Here is a 6,000-nt window from a genome sequence, read left to right as displayed (position 1 = left end):
GATAACGTATTATAAATACAGTACAATGAATTTATTACAATGCTTTTTTAAAATTACAGTGCCGTCACTGATGAACCTTGCACGAGAAAAGAATGTAAACAACTCTACGCGGAAGTCGATTTATCCCCAATAGAAGTTGAGAGCCACCGGCGTAGCTCAGTCGGCTAAGGCGCCGTCCTGCCGATCCGGAGTTGCGCTCGGGCTGGGTTTTTTCCGAGGTTTTCCCAACCGTAAGGCGAATGTCAGGTGATCTATGGTGAATCCTCGGCTTCATCTCACCAAATATCATCTCTCTATCACCACTCCCATCGACGCTAAATAACCGAGTAGTTGATACAGCATCGTTAAATAACCCAGTAAAAAAATAGAAGTGGAGTGAGGCTGACGTCATATTTCCCCTACTTACGGGCTCTGTAGGCCTACTCTAATTGAAATGAAGGCGATAATATCAGCGTAATATGTCCAGGGTCCAGCGTCGAAAATTACTCAATATTTGTTCTTAATAAGTTGAGGAAAAATTCATCTCATTCTCATGGATTTGTACTGTACTGTAAAAATGACAGATTTTTTTTTTTCATTGTTACCGATGACGGGTAGACGTTAGCCTTAGCCTTGTACAGGGAGAGCGTGCATCCTGTAGAGAATAATATGAAATGCATTTTAGCCTAATTTCAGGAGTTGTGCGTGGCTTTCTGTGACCCTTCAAGGTGAATTCCAAAGTAATACTTTGGAATTTTAAATTTTCTCCTACTTATAAATCCTTACCTAATCTATTTCACCACAGTAAGTACTGTACAAGGCCATTTCTTTTAATATCCTGTGCATTTCCGCGAAAATTAATAAGAAGGATGCACAAATTAAAAATATATGAAGTACTCAATTATAGGCATAAATGTTTTTCCTGAGTAAGCAATCTACGCATATCATCATAACCATAAAGAATGTCTCCACCCGCCCTTATATTTATACACTGTCCATCCGAGTTATGTCGCATCCCAGCATTACATTTTCACACCTTCTGGCCTCTGGCCTCTGTGATGAAATACTAGCGTTTAAGACAACATACAAAAACACGAGTTTGAAGACACGCACTGCTTCCGAAGGTAAAGAGAGAGAGTAAATTATATCTCCGACATATTTTTATAAGAAGTCCATCTTCTGCAGTCTGTCTATCATGCTGTTGCTCCTTAAATTGTTTACTAGCTTTGCAGGTCAGTTGCAAAAATTTAAAATTTAACTGTAGATGGAAAGCCAGCTATAATGGCTGGGGGGGGGGGATTGTCGTGCGAACCACACTATATTTTCAAAGTGGTTGGTTGATCGTCCATCTCTTCTTCGGCATGTGGTCGTGAGGCCAGTACGGGGTGGTCGGTTTGGGCCCTTAAAGGACTGTAATTCCACGGATTATTATTATTATTATTATTATTATTATTATTATTATTATTATTATTCTTATTATCATTATTGTTATTATTATTAATTTTTTTATTGTTACTTAGTATTGTTTATATCGCATCTAAATGCAGCTTTGATTTTATATAAAAATGAGCAGAATTCATTTTTATGACTTTTTTTTTTTGCAAGATGAATAGTATTATTTCACTTTTTTTTAATTCCTGCAATGTTTATCTTTGTTTCAGGGAAATGAAATGGCGTACAACTGTCTGTCCTTTTCTTTTGCTTCATTAAATGGACATGTACGTTTAGCATTCATGTTTATAACTAGGGAACGGAATTTGGAGCAGTAAAAGCTAGTATTGGCATCTACACAGTCATTTGTTTACAACCCTTTATACCAAGTCCTCCCCTCTATGACATACTCGCAGCTCTCTGCACGTCAACAGCAGGTGAACGGGACAGTTGTCGCATAAGAACTTCAACATGCAGGTTTGCAGTTCAGAGTATGAAGTGCAGGTACAATGCAGAAAGTGAAACCAACTAACAATACAAAATTGAAAGACTAGCCTATATTTGTAAAAGCTCCAGATCGAGTATCAAAATTCAGGAAACAATTCCCTAAATTGTCGCTCCCCCCATTTCCAGTTCTTAAGCGCTGGGGGTCATGGTTAGAAGCTTGCAATTATTACGCACATCACCTCCAATCTGTGAAGAAAGTGGTCCAGTCTTTCAATCCCGATGACGCGGCTGTGATTCAAAACGCCAGGAACTGCTAAAGGATAGAACAATCGAGAAAGAAGTCGTGGATATTACGTAATTTTTTTTCTATTTACCGGATGCCATTATTCGATTATAAAAGCCAGGAGTGGAACTAGATGAGCAAATAAATATTATGAGGACTATTGTAAATAAACTGAGCGCAGTAGAAGGTGAAGTAGGAAACCGTGTTGGTGAAAAAATGAACAGGGTTTGATTAAAAATGATGGATACGATATTCTTAGTCGGATTTCAGATGTACTAACAAAGACGTGTCCCAATGACGTCATTCAACATATTTACAATTGATTACAACAAGGAACAGTAGGAATAATTGTTTCATCAACAAAACATAGCATTAATTGAAAATGCCATTTCGTTTGGTTCTATATTTTGTTCAACTTTTAATGATACTACATTAGGCTATGTTGTAAACATTGTAGTATATTGCATATATTGTAAATTCTGTAGTATACGTTGTATACATATTATCATATTTCATAATATTGTAAATAAAGGTTTTAATTTAACACGCTCCTGACAGAAAAAACATACATATTCAGAGGCGAGTTCCATACAGAAGACAACTGTCTATCAGCCATCAATGTTTCCACTGACACGCGAGGACGCAGAGATTGATATTTAATTATGTATATTTGTAATGTTGTTTATTGGTGTCTTATGCGTTGCCAAGAAAAACACATGTAGTTCAAAATGAAATGCAGATTATATACATTATGTAGGCCACTATATATCATTAAATTATATAACATTTGTTTATTCTGCAATACGTTTACAGCACGTTGCGTGTAAGTTTGTATGAAGTAGACTGTACTCGTCCATGCTCTGTGACGCAGCTCGCTTGACAGTCACTGAGCTACAAATATCTATACTACGTTTCACCATTCTTTATAATACTCCAAATCCCTTTCCCTGGTTATAACGTATGTAGAAATTCTTTGCCAGACTAAAGCAACTTTTGAGTAAATTTCTGCGATTTATCCTATGCAAGTACAAATATTTTAGTCATCTCGTCATTTTGTCTTACAAAAAAAAGTGTTTAAAATCGTGTGGTCTAAATCTCGAGCCAATATAATCCCAATAAATATAAATCTGTTCACACACTAGACGTACACTACTGTCTCTAGGAGATTACTATCTACATAATGAATGGTTGTGAATACACATAGAAACCTCTTTAAAAATTGTGTTACAAGTAAGGAATAGGCAAAGAGATGTGTTATAATATATGTTCCTGGTAACAAAAGTCATACAACTTACATGTAATTAATGTTTATGAGGAAATTTTACAGCAATAGAAACGACATTCAAATGGAATCTATACCGACAAAATACAACGTTATTCTTCGTTCTCTTACACCTCACCACCATGAAAGCTGAGACGCACAAAAAACTCATCCGTTAGGGTATCCAATGATAAGCGAGCACTGCAGTGTGGTAATATTCACCATACAGTCTGCAATAAATAGAGACGAATATTTTCCTTGGACCAAAAGGGCAGGAGACGAGGACTGTGACAAAGTTGGGTTCGGTTAGAAGAGGGGATAATTGAGTGAGAGGAGACGAGATTTTCTTTCATTAACAATGCTACAACTTTTCAAACGTTGGCAACATTATTTCTACGACTTCCGCTAGAGACCGCTCTAATACTCGTACAATCAGAGCAGTGTATATTAGAGAGTACCGCATTCTCGGCGGCGGCAGCCATATTTACTCCTGGCTCGGCACAGAAGCATAAGCAGTAATGCTAGAAGGAAGGTCATTAAAGGCGATATCATACATGTTGTTGTGGTTTATTGAATACTGGAGACAAGGATTAATAAACATTATTGTCATAGTGAAATGACTCATGAGAGATAACACTTTATTATTTATGTTATGTCCATTTCAATAGGGATAACATCAGCAATTTTCTATGCAGTTCTCGCACCAACACTACCGCTACCACCATTTAGCAGATTGTTGTAGTGAACTTGCTATAACAGACAATTTTCTTAACAATAAATAGGCTACATTCTAGTTCTAAAATACAGCCATAAACGTTTTAAAAAATATGACAAGTTGGGAACGTACGAGTTGAAGTGTTAATAATTAAAGACTTCAAATCCTTTAGTGTCAACTCATTTTCTACCAACGTTACACATTTTTCTACATATATCAATCATAGATTTACAAGGGTATACGAGTGACATATCCTTGTACGACTTGAGAGTCACTAATGTGCTAATAAAATTTATAGATTCATCCCTGTTATCAGTTATTACAATTAGAGATGAAAAACAGTTTTCACAAATGATATATGGCTATAACTTTTGTTTTATTTTGAACAAAACTGATCCCAACAAGTAGCAAAGAGCTTGTTGTTCACTTAAATTAATATTTCTGTTTTCAGTTAAATTACAATTTAGCCTATATCAATTTCCTTTTGCTCACATTCATCTTCACTAGACCTTTCTGTTTCGGGATTACTTACATCTTTACCTAGAAACTCAACTAATTGTTCAGAATCGCAAACTGCGTAATTTCCATGCTTCGTTTATGAGAAAAACTGAGAAATTGTAATGCAGTTTTGAATTCTTTTGCATCCGGGATTGGATTTATGGAACGGAGAGTAGAAAATAAATTTTCTAACGCATCCTGCGTGGATCTATCTAGCATAAGATATTTGAAGTTCGCTTTATTATAACAACTTTCTTGAGAATCAAGAACTGTTTTTTTTTTTTTACCAGTATTATATCAGTTTGGAATGGTTTCCAACGTCCGCTTTTGCCCACCTTGATATTTTCAATTGTAAATATTATGTCATTACCAAAGGACGGATCAGAGTGACTGTTCTTACAAGTTTACTTACCATTTACTATAGTCTGTTTATGCTGAAGCAGAGACGGTGACTCCAGAAGTACACAACGGGCGCGTACCTGCGATGTCCGTACAGTTGTGTCAAAAGAATGCGTACACTGTGCAGTACATGACGGCTGTGAATTTGTACTCCGTTATAAAACACTACATTGTACTTAAGTGTAAAGTGAATACTACAGAGTCTGTGCATAGCAGTGGACAATAATGTACATGCGGAGATTGTCCAAAGTGAACGTTCTGCGTCTCTCATTTAAACAAAAAAATATATCGTGAGAAACTCCTTTCGACATCGCAAGACGTAATAGGTGCATACGAATAATATACTATATCAGGAATATCAATACCAATATCTGATATATTTCTTTCACTGTTTGATCTGGAGGGCTCTCTTTGTTTTTGCAGCAACATATCTCGCACACCACACATGATTGAAAAACCATTATTTTTTTGCTAACACATTCTGAAGTTTCTCGTTCACTTTTTTCGTAAATTGTCCGGCTTTGGTTTCCTTACGGTTTACAGATAGTTATTCCATTATATTTATAGCCTTCGGCATTTGTAAATCAGATGTTTCTAACAACGTTATGGCTTTCGGTAAGTGACAAAAGTTATTCTGTATGAAATCTAAACTGCCCGATATATAAACTGAAATTAGGGATTTTGCTATTTCAATTGCATGTGCCTTTGTAGAATCTAAACTATTGATCACGTTCACAATTTGAACATAATATGTGGCATAATAGAAGGCAGCCTCCAGCCAGCTATCCAATTTTGTTATTATGGGGTTTGGTGGAAGGGGAAGCCCGGTAGCGATTTCCTTGAATTTTTGTGTTCGGAAAGGTGCTTTCAGAAAAATTTTCTTATCATTGCCTATAAAGCTATCGACGTCACTATAAAAAGAGCGAATTACTTCCGCCGCCCTATGGAGTCCATGTTCTAAGCAAGTTAGGTGAACCAACTTAGGAT

This window comes from Periplaneta americana, chromosome 4 (genome assembly GCF_040183065.1).
Source record: "Periplaneta americana isolate PAMFEO1 chromosome 4, P.americana_PAMFEO1_priV1, whole genome shotgun sequence".
In the NCBI taxonomy this organism is placed as follows: domain Eukaryota; kingdom Metazoa; phylum Arthropoda; class Insecta; order Blattodea; family Blattidae; genus Periplaneta; species Periplaneta americana.
Note: the sequence above shows the minus strand (reverse complement) of the source record.